This window comes from Argiope bruennichi, chromosome X2, assembly GCF_947563725.1.
Source record: "Argiope bruennichi chromosome X2, qqArgBrue1.1, whole genome shotgun sequence".
NCBI lineage: Eukaryota > Metazoa > Arthropoda > Arachnida > Araneae > Araneidae > Argiope > Argiope bruennichi.
Window position 1 is genome coordinate 73084137 of NC_079163.1, and position 22005 is coordinate 73106141.

At 29.0% G+C, this 22005-nt stretch overlaps 1 long non-coding RNA gene across 1 annotated transcript in view; it reads right to left on the minus strand.

Annotated features, from left to right (window-relative positions):
• LOC129959993 (uncharacterized) overlaps window positions 1-12866 on the minus strand; it is a 51157-nt gene extending 38291 nt beyond the window's left edge. The window contains exon 1 of the long non-coding RNA XR_008783495.1: window positions 12779-12866. This is a non-coding gene — a long non-coding RNA (uncharacterized LOC129959993). The remainder of the gene's footprint in view (window positions 1-12778) is intronic.
• Between the last annotated feature and the right edge of the window lie 9139 nt (window positions 12867-22005).

The following is a 22005-nucleotide window of genomic DNA, read 5'->3' on the forward strand; positions in this document are numbered from 1 at the left end:
TAATCTGTTCAATAAAGCGCATATTCTCTTTATAAACTTCATTTCAAAATTTCATATTACCTTTTTGCAAAATGCCATAATGAAATTAAGTAACAGATTAAATCTGCCAGTAGTAGTAGTAGTAGTATTTGTAAAATTAATCTTAATATTACATAGAAAATAGTTTTACATTATAGAAAATACTTTTCAGCTTATTCGATTTTTATATAAACGAATCCGCATATTTAGATTCGAGTTATTTATTAATGAACATGTATCTGCATAGCATTAACTATTTCATTCAGATGAAATCTGAATTAATCTAAATTTATTTTTCAAATGAAACAATAAGCAATTCCTTCATTTCTTAGTTTTATAGCTAAAATAACTTTATACCACTTTCAAAATAAAAGTTAGAGAGATAAAATATCTTTTAATAAGCCTCTTATTTATCCATCACCAAATAAAATTTTAAAACCTAGCATCCACTTGGAAATGATTCGCATCTGCTGGGGATTGTCTAAAAGGCTTGATAAATACTCAACTTTCCCTCTACTTTATTTAAGTCTCATCCACGATATGCGTGATTTTAAGCAGTTGAATATTTATCCAAAAATTTAAACCTGTATAATATTTGCATTACTAGCGACGCCGTGTTCTTTTGCACTTTAAATAGCTGATTTTGAAGATAAATGGATGTTAAGTGCAGACTACCATCTCTTACGTTTAAGTGCAGAATTGGGCATAGGCTGGATGGAAATAAAAATTAAGATTTGCTGACCTAAGCGCAGATACAATGTTTCATTTCGAGGAATTATTTTTGGCATCAGATTTAGCTGATATTTTTCATCTTAGATCATTCATGGAGGTATTTTATCAGAGTAGATTTTATTACTCGATTTTTATTCCGTAAAAACAATAAATAGCCATGAATTGATGTATTTATAAATAGGTTACCATTTGTAGAATTATTTATTACGATGACTTTCACAGTTTAAGAACTAATGTTTCATATACTTGCAACTGGAAGAATATTTCTCTTCTTTCTCCTTAATCATTATTACAAAAGCTGAATTTTAAATATTGTTTAGTAATAAAATCTTCCTTATAGTCTATATTTCTATAGAATAATGCTTGAAAGTTTATTACCAGTAAATAATTTTAGTTTAGATCACGGGATTTTAATAATCGATGCTAAACGTTCGTTGTATTCTTTAATAGAATATCATAGAATTCCTTAAAAGAAGAATTGATATAAAGAATCCATGAAAAGGATTAGAGAGTTCAAATATCTAATTTTTCTCTTTGTAAGTTAATATTTTATATTTAGAAACTGTACTTAAAAATTGCTCATTTTTCGAATCATTGCTGTCATATGGCTTTTTCCCGCTTAGAAAATGCAAATATTTTGTTAAAATTAATAATTCGGAAAGAAATCCTAGGTTTTATACAAAGTGAAAGAATTAATAAGCATATGTTTAATGTTTCAAACAACTTTCCGAAATGTTATTATAAATAATTTCTGTCACATTTTAAAGACTTAATTATGATTCGTTTTAATCATGCGAAACCTATTTATAACCACCAAAACGCGCACATCAGAATGTATAAATAAAACCATGTGTTCTTTAAAATCACTGCATTACCTTTGTTGAAAATATTTAACAGAATATTATTTGAACAGATAGATTTGCGCAAATCTAATCGATTAAGCTTAGTATCTAACTTAAATCACTGCTTTGATCTTAGTTCCCGTCCTTAAATCTTTATATTTAAGTTGAAAATTATTTATATTATGTTAAAATTCAATTTCGACTTAACCATTTTTAATTCATAAGTTTTTATCAATTGTCATGAAATTTATTTTAAACAGAATGAGATGACGCCTAAATTATATTAAATTTAATTTCAACCTTCTAACTATTAGTTTTCAGAATTTTGTTCACGGGATTTTAATACTGAGCATATTTCGATAAAAATGAAGAAATTCTCAATTCATACAACTTTCCCATTAAAAATAAATTTACTCCCATCTTTATTCAAAACAAAAGAAATAAATTCAAATGAATTGGAATCATTTAATAAAAACATTTTGCAATAGGGGAGATTAGTGCACTTCTTGTATTACTTTTCTATTATACGTGTAAAAACAAGTGACATTTTTATTCTCGTGTACGTATCCTATAGTTTGTCATATTTATTGAGTATTAGTTTTCACTAATCAATAAAAATTTCTATGAACAATAAAAGAAATGCTTATTAACAAAAGAGCTATATTTGCATGTAAAGTGACCAATAATATAGAAGATCTTACACTTTGAACCATGCTGCTGTTTGTACTACTGCTAATCCTGTATCATTTTGACTGCAGATGAAATGAGGAGGAAAGTTTCTAAACTCAAGTATGCGTTTGAGGTTTTTGAAGAAGGTTTCAATCATGGTAATGTTTAAATTTCTTACCCTTGATAAAATGGTGTTTCCTGCGCATTGGATAATTTCGCAGTGTTCTTTGTCACAAACATACTTGGTTATGCCTTAGATGCTTTGCTTCGTTCCACATCTCAAGTCGAATTTTATAACTGGTCTTACTTATGAATACCCCGTACTATGAACTATTTTTTCGTCAGTCCATAGTTCACCTTTGCCACTTTGTTTATTCAAACTACATCTTTTCTAGCGCCGTACCGGATATTATTTTCGAATTTGTCGTTCCCAGACTTCTTGAAATGAATCAAAAATCAAATTATTATTATAAATTATATTAAATATTATTAATATCTAATGTATAGAAATGAATTTTGATTTGTTCGTATTTCATGCATTGCCGTACAATTCATCCGATTGCGATAAAACTTTGCCACTTTATAACTTTGAACCTATAAAATCCGTTTTTCCCATGGCCAGTTCTACGTTGCAGGCTCACGAGACGGACAACCAAGAAATTATTATTATTATTATTATTTTTTACTGAAGACGGAATATATAATATATATGTCTACCCTAAAGCATACTTGAATAATAAAATTTAAAAAAATAGAATAAATATTATTTATACTTTTCCTTTATATATCATTCAATTTCATTCAATGTATTCATTGTCACCTCGAAAATCAATATTCTTTCTATCATTCCTAATTAAACAAGATAACCGTTTCTAATTTCAAACGATATTTCCAAAATTATTTCTTCTACGGCAACAGCGTGCCGGGTATTAGCTAGTTATATATAATATTATAAATTATATAAATTATTACAAATACAGACATTATAACATATTACACCTTATTTTTCTAAATGTGTATAATATTTGCATTTTTAATTGATCACACTAGTGGCAGAGAAAAATATGGCAAAATTTGCTCCTTATGAAATATGTATCAAAAGCTTGGATAAAATTTATTTTTAATTGGAAAGGTTTATGTCATGGTGAAAACATTATTCAACAAAAGTATTTGGGTTCTAATAAATTTAAGTCTTAAATACCCCAAAAAATAGTTGTTCGATTTTTAATGATTGACATTTTATAATCGCGTCACAAAACTTTTATTCTATATAAATTATACATTTAATTTTAATCCATTAATCGAAAATATGCTACTTTTAGAAAAAAAAAAAACGCGTTTCTATTACAAATATAATACACATACCAACAAATATTGCTTGCAAATCTTCAGTTTGCATACATATCCCATAAAGGCATCCAAGCAATATAATACAGCAGAAATCCATCTATTCTCAGTGCGATTATTATTGAAGATGATAATATTAACATTTCTTTGTTATTGGAAAGCTCTAAGAAAAGCTTTTGGTTTTAAGTATTTATGACTTTATAAATTTTGAATTACAGAAGCATAAGACATTTGTCACAAAAATATTCACCATTATGTACATAATATGGCTGCTTTATGTAATTAATAAACATTTCATCAAACTGCTTTTAAATAAATCTTTTTCCCAAGATAATAAATTGAAATAGAAATAAAGGTAACTCGAAATGAGTGCAGCAAAATCATCAGATTTCCATAGGAATTAAATAAATATCATGTTTTTAATTTCTGAACGAGATATTTTTAAAATGTCTTGAAAATTTACAAACCATTTCTTAAATAAAATTGAGACATTTGTGCTTTACAACGATACAAGCATTCCTTTTTCTCAAAATACTGTGAAGCCTCATGCATAAGTTTATTTACAAACAATCAATAAATTCTAAAATTAAACAAAAATTGATTGCAAAAAAAATTAATTAACTTCGCTTTTCCCTTCCTGTTAAATTTGCTTTCAAATAATTTAAAAAAAAAATTACGTTAAACCGATTAACAGTTACTTTTTTTTTGACAAGAAATTCAATTTTATTCTTCAAACCTCTGAAACATCTGAGAATACATTTCCGATGAAAAAGTTTTCTGCTGCTTTTACTACAGCTTACCCTACTTAAATGTCGCTGTGAATTCTATTCGCTTAACAGTTTTATAATTTAGTTAGGCCCTAGACATTGCGTTTAGTAATTTCATTCAGACTCGCCAGAACTCTCTCTCAGTCAAGCCTTTTCGTGAGGTATCCACCGACTGAATTAACTTGAGGGTGAGAAAGAGCTGTACCAGAATTTAGATCAAATCATGGGATTATACTCGGGAACTAAAGGTTGCAAAACCCTAGGGCGTCTTTTCCGAAAATCGAATCGCCTGTAAATAGAATGTCAGGGTAAGGCAGGTATCAGACTGGGAAAGAGATTAGTTTCTCCTGACAATGGCCGGCTACCCCCAGGGTCGTCGAAGCCACTTCAACTTGTCACTGTAGCATTTGTTAGAGTGTGCGCCCTCTGGCCAAGCATCAGCCTAATCGTTTGGTGTCAAATCCACTCGGAAACACACCTCTCCCGTCACCTCTAAATATCCCCGTCAAAATACTTTTCTTTTCTATTATGGAATTGCCGATTCGTTTAACATTTGCTTTAACTCAAAAGTTCAAATAGACAAGTTGGAATGAAAAGGGGTAGGGGGTGGAATTGCTTTTTTGCGAATTGAATTCGTGTAGATGGAAAAGGAAAAATCCAAGCTTTAAATTTGATCCGACTTACTGTTTTTATTCTTTGAATTAGGGATAGGTAAGTTATTGAAGCTTAGCGTCGCAAAGTTTGAGCAGAAGTTTTTGTAAGGAATAATGTCTTTTCAGCTTTTCCTTATACTGGTATACTTTAGGATAATTATTATTACGATGTATTCAGAAATAATACCATCCCAACTATATAGTCAGTGAAATTCAAACTATATGTATTAAAATGGTAACATTTTCGGCCATTTAAAAAATTCACTTTCATTTAAATAGTACTTTATTTAATGTATTCTTTATTTACTTTGCTGCAGTATATTTGGGAATGACGTATGTTCATCCGTCACCGTTCTCATGATGAAGGTGGACACCTCGGAATACATGTGACCATTAAAATACAGAATTTTTTAAGCCATTTCAATCTCAAACATATCTCTCGGCTCCACCTGGAATCGCAATATTTCTTAACGATTCTAATTGTATATGTAAGCAAGAACACTTAAGGAAACACTAAAGAATAATAAATTGAAATAAATTTAATTAAAAGCATTTATTTGTAACATTTAATAAAAGTACTTAGGATTAATATAGAATTTCGAAAGTTACCTTCAAACTCAAAAGATCTTAACAAAAATAATTGCAGTGAATATTTTTTGAAACCCAAATTCATTGACGTAATCAACATTTAAATCCCCTATCCTAATCAAATTATTATTAATATTACAAGATCTTCTTGAAGAACTTCGAAACTCTTCTGTTCTACTTTATATAAGAAATCATGGTAAACAACCGATAATTTAAAATACATATTATACTTTCTTACAGAAAAGGAATCTAAAGATGCGTATTTTTCGTTTTCCCTAAAAAGTCTTTGTACCATTCACCAACTTTGATTGTTACTAAAGCACGTGTTTGTCACCATGATAATTCCTTAGAAGCTCACCTTTTAATAGGTGAATACGGACGTTTCAAAGTTATCCTCCTCTATGCCTTCTGCTTCGCACTTCATTCTTACATCCCTCAACAGCAAGCGAGGGATCTCTTCATGAGAAGCTGTTGCTTCTCTTTTTGCTTCTCATATACAAACAAAACACCCACATGGCTGTATGTGGTGACCCGTTAGACTGGTGGTGCACTGTTAGGTGCTTTCTTACTCACATTTGTTGCAAATCTACTACGGATTTAGCAAACGAGGTATTCTCTAGAGCTTGGCTTTAAGTGTATTCAATATTCCTGGAATGATTCTGAGCCTATAAGTCTTGACTAGCATCAAGGTAAGTGTTGTGGCTGGAAATATCAAAAGACGATAATTGACTTCTCTTGTTGGGCTCATTGGTGCCTTCAGGAACCGAATATAAATGTTTCTTTGAATGAGCTCAGTTGAAAATTTCTTTAATGCGGAAAGTTTGGAGATTGTGAATATTGATAATACCAGAAAATACGTTACATTTTTGATTCTGTCAGCGTCTGATAGTTCTCAGACTTTGGCCTGAATTTCGCTTTTTGCTGTGGTAAGGAATAATTAAAATTGGCGAAGATCTAAACTAAATTTTGAAATTAAAATCTGGACACTTCTTAACAACGGTGTCATGTTTACGGATTAATTATTTCTCTTTTACCCCAAAACTTCTGGATATTCCTATATTTGTAACTCTGCACAAAATGGCAAATTCTGTGCATGAAGTTGTACTTGAAAGTAAATTCCTGAAATCATCAGAAACGGATTCTTAATGAACTGTCAGATCAGAGTGTCATTCATATGAAACGAATTACTGCAAAAGAGGGTACAGAATTTCATCCCATCATTCTTGTAATTTTTACTTTCAATAAAACTTTTAAAATCAAACAAAGCTCGATATTTATATTGCCGGATTCGACTTTACATTCAGACCCAAATCCGATGTTATAAGTGCCAATGTTTTATTCATTTGAAGACTATCAACCATTGTTCAGATGTTTGCTCTAGACGTGGGCAGGGCATTTGACAGCAGGGTAAGGCAGCAGAGCATTATGCTTCTGACTTTCACTCGTAGCCATAATGTGCAAATTGCGTTGAGTCGCAAGAAGCAAATTTCTTCGCATTGCCAGACATGGCAAAGTGAAAAATAAATTCAGAAATTAGGAGCAACATAAAAAAAAATTATTCTGAGCATGAGTAAATTATGTCTGACTACAACAATTCCTTCCTTTGTCACCATTGTCAAACAAAGCAAATCTATAAAAAAATGAAAAAATTCATCCATACAGATTCCAGTATTATTGGCCTGGTGTGCATTCCTTCATCTAAAACAGAATGTATGTAATGCAAATGCTAAGAATTCCATAATTCAGTTTAACCAAAACTCGACCGATTGTCAGGCTTTCAGCTTTTATTAAATATTTTGAATATCAAATAATGAACCTGAGCATGAAATTACAGATCCATCTGTTTCAATTCCCCAACTATCAGATTCAATGGTAACGAACACTTCATTTTTTACTAACAAATATATAACAAAAACTGATGATTCCATTGACTATGATCCAGAAAAAGCTATTGAAGATACATTCCATGACCTTTGAGATCATCAACCATCTACAAGTTGCACTAATTTTAACTGACGCCCTTTACTGTATATGAAATACATATGCGAAACATGGACTCAAGACAAAAAGCTGACATTCAGTTGAGCATTAAAATTTTATCTATTACCCAATTTATTGTCGAGCAAATTTCATGAATTGAATACGACTTTTTATATCTTTTTGAATAATAATTAGTTGTATTTTAAATTCTTAAGATTTTAAAAATTCAAGGAAATAGTATATTTACATATTGCTTCATCTCATTTAATCTTTTAATCTAATGCATTTAATTTGCTTTTTAATAGTTCTAAAAGATCGAAATTTTTACATGCACACAATGATTAGATTATACCATAAGATTGGTGCAATATGATCAAAAGTAATTTGTGAGCCATTAACTCCACTCATTCAATCAGTCATTTATCGTAATAATTTTGCCTGATGAAATAGGTGATATAAAATTATCTTTTTTCTACGAAGAGAGTAATTTTTATCTTTAATTTTCTTCGGTGGATATTTATATTGGTTTCTTCTTCAGATTTATTATGAGGATAATTATATTGTAATTTCATCAGTTTAGCATTTTATTTTGTATTAAAGATATTCTATAGAATTTTAAATTCAAATGTGATCCTAAATTTATTTTCATTGGGTTTTGCAAGACTATGAAACTATAATCTATTCATCTTGAAATTGAAATCTGCATTGCTTCGTAGGAAAAGAACAATACGAAGCATAAAGATGAAATTCTATTTTATTAACATAATTCATCTAAAACTCAAATATAATTCTTAACATTTTATGGAAAGTATAAAAATATAACAGGTTAAAACTTTTGAGAAAATATTCAATCACAATAAGATAATTAAAATTGTGGTTTAAACTATCGGTGAGTCAATGAATTTGGCGGTCCAAAAATCTTCATAACATGTATCTTCTGCTTCTGTCAAGATCTTTAACACTAGGTAACAATGCTTGAATGTTAAGGGAAAAAAATGAAAAAAAAAAAATCAACAAGAAAATTTTTCCTGATATAATGCTCGACTTATTAATTGATGAATATTTTCCTCCTGCCACTAAGATAAATATGTGAATTTTGATGCACTCCGAACCAGAACCATCATATTAACTTCTTTTACATAAAAAAAGATTATGAATACCTTACAATTTTTTCCTTAAATTTGCTTCATTGCTTTTCATCTACATAAACTTGAGATATCCGTTAATGTTTAACTCTATAAATCGTTGATTATTAACGGAACTGACATTTTATAATCTGTAATCACATATATTACATTTAGAGGACAATATAAACGAATTTTGCTACAAAGAATATAATGAATTTTAATCTCCGCATTGGATCATTATGTCCATCTCATTATATGTAGAACGGTAAAATAGCAGAAAGGCCTTGAATCAGAGGATTCATTTTTTTCCATTAAACGATTATTAGTGAATCAGTTCGTTTAATTTTCCTTTTATTCTTACGCCCTCTGGGAGGGACGTAACTCAAAAATGAGAAGCTTCCATTATGGTGACTGGTTCTCTCCACCTTGGTGGGTACAGAAAAATATAGGGATAGTCTACCTCCCATCGATGACAGAACAGGCTTCCCAGGGCAATGGTTGTACCGTGGCCGGTGATGGCTCTTAGGTCCACAGGACTATTTTCAGCCACATTTCCAACCAATGTTGCTGTCACGGAGGTTCGGTCATACAGAATTTTCCATGTGCTTTCGGGCGGGTTGGAGTAACCGGGTAAGTTTCTTTTTTTTTTTTTTTTTCATTTTTATTCTTGAAATATGAATTATAAGTTTAATTGATAAAGAAATATTCTTATCCTAAAATATTATCCTTATATAATTACAGCTAGAAAATATTATTTTCAAGCTGTATATTATAAAAAAGAACAGCAAGAATTGTTTTCCCAAAACTTTCTCGCATACGGCCCAATAAAGGTATTGTCACACGCACACCCTCCCGCATAAATTCGTGCACTTTGAATAAGTACGAGAATGTCTCCATTTCAATCGCGAACAATAATTACGAATTATACATCTTTGGCTTGAACCTAGCCTTTTTACTGAATCTATCGTGCCAATATGCAATTCGGAAGCCTTTTCTTCCGATCGATTGAAATCAAAATATGGCGCGGAACTGCAGCTGTTGACACAAGATCACTTATCGAATTTCATAGATTTAGGTCATCGCGTTTATGAGTTATTGATCTTACATGCATGCGAAATCACAGACCGACAAACGTTCAATCTTTTGGCTGATTTGGTTCGAAACTGGATAAGAATATATGTTTTAGGAGCTAAATCTAAGTATGTAACTCTACCTATTTAGCTCTTTATGTTTTGCAGTTATCGAACTCGCTTGTACCACAACAGCCAGACAAATAGACTTCTTGTGAATGGATTTCGTTCAAAATTTGATTAAACCTACAAATTTGGTTTCAATATTCAATTTGGTCCATATATCAAATTTCATTTGTCTTACTCAAAGCGTTTTTATGCTATGGTTTTATGCAACCTGTGGGTAGCTAATAGAAATATATTTTTTTTCTTTGCAATTCTTCAACCAACACAGAATATTTAATATGTTACGAATTCATTGACCTGCATTTAGCACAAGGGAGTGTGTAATAAATGCAAATTTTAGTAAAAGATTAATTTAAATATTAATAATGAATAATCTCATGAGATAAAAATAACTTTAATATATTTCGGTCATAAAAATAATATACTATAAATCCTAACACAAGAAAAACTATTTATTTCTTTAGTATAAATGTAAGGTTTCACTTAACTATACAACCTTTTATACTTACAAAATGTCATAAAGCATTTTCCGGGGTTTTAGACTAAAAGCACGTTTAACAAGCATAAAAGGTAATTCATAATGAGTTTCGCCACTTATAAACATTTCTAGGAACTTAAATTCCTCTTATCACATCGCTCATTTTACCATCCAAGTATTCACATTTTCCGAGACAGAGCAGCAAACTTTTTTCGATACCCGTGGTTTTAAGGGCCAGCGGAATGTTAGAAAGGTAATCTGGCGGAAAATGCTGCGGACGACAAAAGCAAAATTAATTACTAATTATCTGTTTTTGACGTCTATGGAGGTAAAGATATATTGAAGCTGGTGCAGCCAACTGGTTCACTGCTAGTGTGCAATGGAGGAGACCGGTCATTGAACACTCCGGGCGTAAATAATTAATTGATAATTAGAGGTTTCAGTTTAACACTATGCACGCACATCCAGCTAGGTGATTTTTTTGCTCTTATTTCCTCTCGAAGCAATGGAGAAACTTTCCACTCATAAGCGCAGTTAATTTTTCAGGGAAAATGGAAGCACTTTTCAGTTTCTCATCGTGAAATATGTACGTCTTTCATGTTTCACATAAATATTAGAGATTGATTGAGTTTTTTATGAATATTTCAGGAACCACTTCTTTTTATTTTGATATGCCTTGAATATTTAAATAACCATTTAATTTATTGTGGATGTATGCAGAATATATAAAGGTCATGTATGGGGCTCAAAATGTAGTTTTAATTTTTCAGGGAAAATGAAAGTATATTTGAGTTACACCTTATGAAATATATATATCTTTGTTATTTCACTTTCATATTAGGGATAATTTAAATTTTTTTAATGAGTATAAAAAGAAATGTTTATTTTCATGTATAACTGCAAAGTTGATTTAAAAAGTCAATCATTGATTCATTATAAATATGCCATGAGTGCATAAAAAAGCTTAGGGACTTTAAGCTAATTTCTTCTTATATTTGGCTTATTTATCATTTAAATTTTAACAATCGACTAAGTATTTTATAGATACTCAAAGTTTCACTCTTGGATGCGCTTTTTCCCGAGAAGCTAATTTAAAATAAATCGGTTTCATTTTTGTGTATATGTAGAAAATTATAATGTCCATATGTAATTTTTAACTATACACTGATGCTTAAATATACATCAGAAATAAATTAATTTATTGATTGAATAACAAAATTTTTTTTCTTCGTATTTATCTAAATAGGTTTCCCAAAATAAATTATTTAACCCTTTAAAGAGCCATTTTATCTAGTCATATTATGTTAAAATATTTTTAGGCTTGAAATTAGAATAAGAAAAGGGATTCATTTAGCTTATTAGATAAATTTAATTTGATTAACTTAATTTGGTTAATTAATAATTAAGTAACAAATCAAGACACATTTTGTCTGCGATAAGAAACTGAAGCATCTAAGTTTCTGACTTACTAAAAAAATTTGTCAAAACTTATCCCAACCTACATAATTTCATATAAAGATTGATAAATTTGGTGGGAAGCATACTTCCCACGGCCCTAGAAAGGGTTAATTTATTGTGTGATTGCGCTGTATGTGTGAGCGAAATCTAAAATCTTCCTTTGTCTCTGTTTACAGAAACAAAAGACAAAATATTGAATATTTTTGTTGAAGTGAAATAATTCGCGTACGTTAAATATACTCGCAGTTTGGTTTTTCCCATGCACAAGAAATACTAGAAAAAAATGGACTGGTTCAAAAATTGTTTTAAAGCTAAATATTTTTTTTCTAACCAGTTATTCGTTCGCTTCCTAAAATGTTAAAGATTTGAAATTCTGTACATGTGTATATATCATATGATAAAACAAGAAACTATCAACCAAAAAAGCAATCATTATGAAATTCAATTAAAAGTAAATATTTCTTAAACCAAAAATAATAAAAGATACATTGTATTTAAAGAAGCGCTAATGCTGCTACATCTAAAATACAAATGAAATTAACCAAAATCGAAATAAACAGTAAGTTAAATGCAAAAATAGAACCGAGAAAAAAAGAAATGAAGCATCCGGCCTGAAGACTTTTTCAAGAGTCACCCTCAGGTAGTGATTCAAACCAGGGATTTTTACTGTCAGTTGTCTGATTTTCGTCCAAAATATTAACCCCTTGTGACTCAAAAATCCCAAGAAATGGATATTTTGAAGATAAGAATTAGTATCATAAAATCAAAGACAATAAATTACACAATAATAAGCTAACTATTATTTCAGAAATTTTAAATCTAAGCAAGACCACAGCAAAATCAAATCAAAACAAACTACAAAAAGATAATTTTATCATAAAACAAAAAAAATATAAATAAAGTATAAAAGCAAAAGAACATACCATTTGAAAGTAAAAATTCCAAAAGCTATGTGAAGAAAATAAATATAACATTACAGACCCACAAACGAAAAACTAAATTCAATTTTCCAGCGTTAACAGCTGCATACGTCTGTAACGCCTGCTCAAAGTGCCACGCCATTATAAGAAATAAATAAAACTACCTCAGCGCCATCTATTGAGTTAAAAAACTGAAATGAAATAAATCATAAAACATATGTTTCTTCGTGAAAAAATAGAATACGTTAGAAAATTACGTTAGAAAATAGTTAAATCTTCTTTTATTAAAACTTCTATATAGCAAAAGTTTTGGGGAAAATCATCAGAAGTTAAGTTTTTAATGCGATTGTTTGTTACTTCAATATAAAAAATTTTGTTATTACAGATTTTTTTTAATCATGCTAAGTTGCGAGAAAATCAAATTTTTGAAAACTTTAAGTTTAAATTGGAATGGTAATTACTAAGTTTAATTACTTTGAAGTTAAATTCATCCGTTTAACTTCTGATTAAAACTTCTTCTCACAACTTAATTTCTGATGATTTTCCCCAAAACTTTTGCTATATAGAAGTTTTAATAAAAGAAGATTAAACTATTATTCTATTTTTTCACGAAGAAACATATGTTTTATGATTTATTTCATTTTAGTTTTTTAACTCAATAGATGGCGCTGAGATAGTTTTATTTATTTCTTATGATGGCATGGCACTTTGAGCAGACGTATCCAGCTTTAAACGCGGGAAAATTGAATTTAGTTTTACGTTTGTGGGTCTGTAATGTTAGGTTTATTTTCTTCACATAGTTTTTGGAATTTTTACTTTCAACTGGTATGTTCTTTGTTTTTATATTTTATTGATGTTTTTTTTATGATAAAATGATTGTTTTGTAGTTTGGTTTGATTCAATTTTGTTGTGGTCTTACTTAGATTAAAAATTTTGAAATAATTGCTTATTATTGTGTAATGTATTGCCTTTGATTTTATGATACTAATTCTTATCTCCCAAATCTCAATTTCTTGGGATTTTTCGGGTCACTAGGGGGCAATATTTTGGACGAAAGTCAGCCCCCTCACAGAAAAAATCCCTGGTTTGAATCTCTACCTGATGGTGACTCTTGAAAAAGTCTTCTGGCCGTATTCATCATTTTTTTTTTGTTTCTACTTTTGCCTTTAATTTAACATTTATTTCTAATTTGATTCCGATAACAAAACTTTATTTTAGTATTTTGAGATTTTTATTACTAGATATTAAATTAACTAAACAATTAAATTTTGATTCCATGAATGCTATAGCAAGTGGGTGGAATTTGATAAAAATTGGTTTCAAAATTCCATATGTTTATAATCATTAAAGGTCTAAAAAGTAAAAAATAATCATAATAGAAAAAAAAATGCAACCATTTTAGTATTGTTAGTTTGTTTTTAAAAGCCATTCTTATTGAATTATTCTATTTCAAGGCACACACTTTTGTGACAAATTATTCAAAAATATGAAAGTCGATCGATAAAATCTTTATAAGCCCTCTAATTTCAAAACGGCGTATCGAAGCAATGTACTGCAATAGTAAAGTCACTATGCTAAATTTACTGAGAAAGTTACAACACCCTTAGTGGTAAAATAAGGGACAAAAATAATAAAGGAAACAATAACGGATATTGGCCAAAAAGTTCAAATAGAAGTAAGTATGCTAAACCATAACAAAAACACAATGAAAAGTATTGTGGAGTTATCTGCAAAATTGGTAAATATTTGAGATTAAAATTATGAACTTTCCATGACTTGAAAAAAGGTACATTCTAAAATTGAAAAATGTATTTTCAGATATTATCATAATGTATTTTCCGGTATTATCATACAGTTTTTCCGAGTTAAGCAATAAAGAAGTGAAATTTAAGCAACGTAAAATGTAAACATAAATAATAATAAAAAAAAAAATCTGCAAAACTCACTGGGGGAGGGGGAGGCATTCTGAGGATACGAACTCACAACTTCCGTTCAACTATCAAAATACGTCCTAAAAATCTCACGACATACAGCAGCGAACGTAGATTCGTAACTTAAACATTTAATCCTGAAAAAGCAGACTGATAAACGTCAAAAGCAAATGTAAATTATTCATTGTGATACATAAGAAAAGGCAAAGATACAAATTAGCAAAATAAAACAGAAAGGAAGAAATGTACTGCATCAAGACACGATGCTCAAAAAAGATCAACATTGATCGCAATACTTAATTTTATTCGATCAAGTATACCAACATACATATTCTTAATCATCTCCTGTGTCACAAAGCGTAAGTATTGATAATACTGTCTGTTTACATTGTTCGTTGGTTAAATAGGAACAAACTCTATAATAACACCGGAGAAAATATTTTTCCAATTTTTTTTCCAAGTCACGAGAAATTCATAATTTTAATCATAAATGTCTTCGCCAATTTTACAGATAACTAAAAAATATCTTCCTGTGCTTTTAATTATGGTATAGCATATATTTTTCTAATTGAGCTTCTTAGACAATCTGCTTTATTTTTTTAATTATTTTTGTATCTTCCTTGTTTCGCCGCTAGAGGCGTTGTAACATCTCTCAATAAACTCGGCATAATCACTTTAACATAGGTATATGCTATTTCTCTGACTATACATGAGGCCGTTTTGAATTTAAAAATCTTAACCGCATCTTATAGAAGCCATATTTGCTTAAAGTATCCGACAAGGTTGAAAACATAAATTTGGAATAAATTCGTTTTTTTTATTTTTTTATTTTATCGCAGTTTCAAAAAAAAGGTAACAAATTCTGTTAACAGTGATGTCTTTATTTTGTCTCTGTCAATTAGAAGCCAAGTCATAGCAAACTATTGACATGTAAGTGATACTTATTTATAAACATATAAAAACTTGAAAAGCATTTTCTGAAGAAAGAGTTTCTTTCATATTTCTATTGTACGTGAATTGTCATATCTCACAAAAGAATCAAGATATCTTAATGAAATTTATAATTAGAACTCGTTATGTTAAGGAGGGTGTAATGAGCAATGGCTTTGATGTTTAAATCTCTAGAAGTGGATTTATGATTGTTTAATTTCAATATTGTTGAAAAAATATTATAAAATTTCATATATTACACACAAAGAAATTTATTTTTCAATATAATTCTTAGATAATAGTTACCCACTAAGATATGATGCACATGTAATGCTACAAAGAAAAACGAAAAACTGTGAAGTTTTTTTAATAAATAAGTAATTTATATTTTTGTGATATTTTATCTGTTGTGATATTTTGTGATATCTGTGATATTTTTTTAATAAGTTTTGTAAATAAATGCTAAAATTTACATCCAAATACGCTTTTTCTTAAAAACCTTCATATTAAATTATTTAATTTTTATATATAATTTCATCCTTATATTAATAATAAAAAACATATAATATAAACATTAAAATATTTGTCTTTTTGAAACATCCCCTCCGAACGTAGTCGGATACCTTAAAATGACTTTGCCAATCACCCTGTTTATATATATCTATATATATGTCTATATATATCATCTGTATGTAGTGTGCGTATATATATATATATATATATATATATATATATATAATATGTGTGTGTGTGAAGCCACAAACGTATATTTTCTGATATTCCACAGTTGGGAAGTGGAAAAATAAAATTGAAAATAATTCAATTTCAAATCGGAAAAACTGCAATTTAAATATTAAAAGACTTCTTTACTCAAGTCAGGTGAGAATACTCCCTCTTATAATGAGGGAAACTACGAAACATTTCTGCCTGAGGAAATTAAAAGACTTTTCCGTCTTCATTTCGTTTAAACTCTTACAGCGGGCTCAAAATTCACTGCTTGAATTGATATCTTATCTATGTTTGTCTGAAAGAATAAACGTATAATGGAATTATTCCTTAAACTCAGACAACACAAGCTAACAAAGGAAAAGACTTTCTTAAATGGGTTTTTAAAAGGAAATCATATAAATATAAAGTTTAAGAGTGAACAGTAGAAAGATAATTTTTTTTCCTTGGCAGTGGAAAGTTTCGGGAAATGAAATGTTTATCTTCCGAGAGGAAAGATTCTATTTGAGTTCTACATTAATAAGCAGATTTTGAAATTATTTTTTTAAGCTGATTCCGGAAAAATTTTGAATTTTTCTCGGTTCTCTATCTTCATAATAAAGTTTCTGGAGAAAAAGAGTTCTTGAAAAACTTGCTTGAATTTAATGCAGAGTATGAAAGGTATTTAATACAGTCTTATAAGCTTCTGAATTGTCTCGCGTTTTAAACGGATTTATTGTACAGCACAATAAAAACAAAACATAATAGCAATTTTCCAGGACTTAAATTTCTAAGTGATGATGCAGACTGAGTTATTACATTTTGTTCAGAGTTTGACTGATATTAAAAACGAATGTAGTTTCTGTATGTACCAATGAGCTACGACGATCGTGCATTAAAAATTCATATAGTTAGCATGTCAAGCTAACTATTCTTAGTTATATATTCTTAAGTTATGCCTTTTCTGTATATAATGTCTTCTATGCAACTATGTTGTGTTAAATAATGTCTTCCGAAATTAACTAGTTTTAGTTAATAGTTTCCATATGTACCAACAAGATACATCCTTTAGAATAAAATGTATGTAGTTAGCATGTCAAACTAATTATTCTTAGTTAACAATAATAAAATTAAGAAACAATGTTTTGGGTCGAAAATTTCTGAAAATTGCCACAAATGATGTAAAACTCTAAAATTTCACTATTTCTTTTATGGTTCGTTAGTAATAAAATCACAATGCTGGAAAATTTTATCACTAAATAAATTTGCAATTCCTAATCAGCTTTCTTACTGAACAATTCTAATTAGCTATTAAAAGACAAAATAACTCATAAGAATTTTCTCAGTATTTAATTGTATAAGCTAATTAATTTAGTACATTAGGATAGGCTTTATTGTGTATGATTAAAATAAAATATTCATTAGGCCGGCTAAGTAAATAATAAGCAAATAGCAACGTACCAGGTAAAAATAAGTAATACAAATCCTTCTTATACAAAAAAAGTAAAATTTATTATATTAATAAATAGAACATTTTGTCAGTATTTTAGCAACGTAATATACTACAATCATTTCTTTTAAGATGCGGTCTAATCACTATCAACAAAACTATTTATAATTTAATTTAAAAATATTTATTTTCCTTTAAATTTACAATAGTTTCAATTCTAATTGATTACCTGCATCTCTTAAAATAAAACAAATTATAAAAAGCATTAAAAGGTTTCTAATCTTATTTCCACCATTAATATTTATATTTAGTACACAATATTGAAGAAAATTCTTTTAGGGTAACTATTTGGCCGTTAACTCATGCTTCCAGAGGTCAATTGATTCTGAAAAAACACATAAGGTTTCAATTCATTTTATATTGTTTCCTTGCTTTTTAGTATTGATTTCATGTAATATAGATAAATTATATAATATAATTGAAAGAAGATAGCTGTTAAATCAGATATTATAATTTCTCATTCAACCATATTTACAGCGACATTATGACACGATGGTTTATTGGCATCTTCTGTTAGCCAAAGCGATCTTGCTGTACTTAGGTAGCAAGTGAGCTACATAAACTCCAATGCATAAAGGGAAGTTGCCTTTATATAGGACTTTCAAGGAAAACTGGTTCGCATTTTTTTTACCAAGGAAACATCCACCCACAAAACAAGAAAAATACATAACAAACAACCGTTGATTTCTTGACCCCTCAACTAATTTTTACTTAAATGTATAAATGCTGATTGAGAGCAAAATCGCAGATTGGAACCCAATTGTTTTTCTGATTTACGCGCTTCAGCAATGCATTAGAGGGCCGCGGTGGCAAGGTTTTGGCTTCAGAACTGGAGGGTTTCAGGTTCGAAATCCGATTACACCGAAGAACCGTCGTGTAAACAGGTCTGGTGCACTTTAAATCCGTTGGGACCAAACATTCTCCATTTGTTGTAGTGTGCAAGTTTGGAGAGGAGGTGTCAGCTCAAGTGTAGTCCTCGTCATCTGACTGCGGCTCAAAATTATAAGGTTCGTCCCAAAATAGCAATTGTATTGCTTTAAAACGGGACGTTAATATAACTTAACTCAGCAATGCATTAATCTTATTGCCTATTTCCACCTTTTCTATCTTCATGCGGATAGATTTTTTTTCGATAAAAACTCAGAGGTTTAGTGTCTCATTCGTAAAGTGATCGTGATCTGATGGTTCACCTATATATTCCAAAAAAAAAATTTTAAGCTGAATATATTTATAAGAAAATGAAGTTACTGTTCAATAATTATAAAATTATATTCATATGGCTTTCTTAAACGAATGGCGAATACAAAGACATTTTTTTAACCCTACAATTGCTTTATTCGATCATAGCACGAACGATATCCTTATTGTACTTTATAAATCCTTTTTCTGCTATTCTTTAAACTATGTTTCCAGGTATTTATTATTAACTATCACAGAAAGAATTTTTTTTTCTGGGTACTTTTTTACCGTTTGAAAATTACTGCAGAAATTGATTCAAATTCTTGAGAGGAATTGACTCATTTTTTTATTTCAAAAACGATAATCGCGAACCTATTATAGTGACATTATTATGTATATATATGCATATATTCTGAATGTTAGAGAAATTTAAAAATTGTTAATAACTAATGTGACTGCGATTTATAGATGTTAAATACAAAGAAAAATTATAAATTATTTGATATGCGTAAAATCTTTGTTGAGCGAGTTCCCGATTTTATATTTCATGATATATGCTAAACCGTATTATTCATTTAATAATTTTATGATATAGCAATTTTTTCATTGCCGAAACTATAACTCTCACGGATTAAGATTTCCAATAAATTCCGAGGAAAGAATCCTTGGCTTTAATTTGGCATTTTCCTTTATGATAATATGTAGTTAAGATAGATTAGTAGATGAGTTAAGTTTTGTTATATGTATATTTATTTGTTATATTTACGTAGTTAAACACGAACTATTTTTGTAAAATCCTACGCAGTTTTGGATCGTAGTGAAATGAAGATAATGATACATGAGCCAACATCCACTCTCCAAACTTCCACACCACACAAGTGGGTGGGCATATGGTTGAGAATTCAACATGTTCTAGACGGTGGTTCTGTGTAATTATGTAATCTAGCAAGTAGCATCTAAGAAAATTAATGGTTTATACACGTTTATTGTACCAATATAAGATGGATTCTATGTTATAACATGAGTAAAATTTCTGTTTTGAAATGCAAAGACTTTGTGTATCTTTCCGGCTAAATCTATTTTTAACCATTTTGATGTTGCATCTTTAAATTCATCTCCCATGTTAATGAATCTCCAACTTTTTTTTCTGTCTAAAACTGAAAATATCCTGTTCAAGTAGTTCAGGAGTAAAATTTTTTGAAAATATTACTATTGATCCAATTTATTTGGAAAGTTATTACCTAGTCCAACCAACTTTCCAATCAAATTTATGTTTTATCTGTAATTTAAAACCTTTGCGTATAATGTTAATAGTATCATTTGCAATATATTTTAATAGAAGCTGCAATATATTTTAATAGAAGCTGCAATATATTTTAATATTAGTAATTCAATCTGAACTATTAATAATTTTTATTTTTACTTAATGTTATATTTTCATGCTTATAAAAAAATGGGTCGTTTAGAAAAAAATGAAATCGTAATTTGACAAAAATTATTTTCAGCAGAATTTTAAATATACAAATAGTTAAATCTTGAAGCTGGATAATTCTAAAGCAAAATCAGTTTTATCTTGTATTTATAATAAATACATTAAGAATGACAATTTTACCGAACATATGATGGTGATACAAAATCCGATACTTTCAGGAAAATGATTGTGTTGTACAGCTAAGAGAGACAGATTTGTCTTTGACAATTCTTGGTGAGAAAAAAATGAAATTCTCAAAAGCGCAAATGATTTTACATTTTTTCTCAATAGCCCATTAAACGGTTTCAAAATAAATTAATTTCTTAGTTTCTTTAAGGTAAATAGGCGTAATTGTCTGCCATTCTGTAAAAAAACTATTGTTTTTCGTTTGTTTGATTCTGCAAGAAATTACTATGCAATTTAAGCAATAAAAATTCATTTCTGATTTATATATATATATTGCCAATTAATGAAGCAGAAGCTTGGCGTTACAGTTACAGAAATAAAGTATATTTGTAGTTCAGATAAATTCGAGAAGACTTGAAATGAAGAGAATTTCTGGAAAAGTTTGTGTTGCTGGCAAATTTCTATTTGGGACAGCGTAAGGTTAATTCAACTTTTTAGAATGTAACGAAGAAAATACAAAATATAACGGAAATCTACAATAAAAACCTATGACTTAGATATTTTGTATCACCATCATCCGTTAAGTTATATATATATATATATATATATATATATATATATATATATATATATATATATATATATATATATATATATATATATTCGGCTTTTCAATGTGAATTGGCAAAATCGCATATTTTAAAAATGATTGAGGCATACACTTCAAATACGAATAATATGCTACGAATAAGAGAAATGAAGCAATCGCATATTTTATAAATACGTTGAAACATAAGCTCATAAGCTTGTTTTTCTTTTGAATTTCAAAATACAGATATTTTCTATAAAGGTTCTTTTAAAAAACGTGATTTTCAGAATTTTGTGATGAAATGGAAAGAGAATTGAAATTAACACGAGTGAAAGTCATTTTATTTTTCAGGAAACAAAATATGATATTTACAATCAAGATAAGTAGAAAATTTAAATTATACAGTAATATCTACAAAACTAACAATTTTACTATTTAAGGCTTAATAACAGTAATAAATATCCATTTGAGGGATCCTCTAAATATTAGATCAATTCTCGAAGAAAAATTCATATATTTATTAAAAAGTATTGTCACAAATGTCGGCATTTCTTTTTTTTAAAAAAGACAATTTTGAAATATTGTTAATTGTCGTTCATGTGATACCCACAATTACTTTCTAGCTCTCTTAAAAATTCTAAACCTGAATAGGATTTTGAAGTTGAACAGAACACTTGGGATGAAAAATTCTATAAGAAATTTTAGTTAGTAATTGGTATTTGAGACTTTCATTTAAAGCTTAACATGAATTAAATAAATATGAACCAACTGAAAAATATTTTCAGGCGC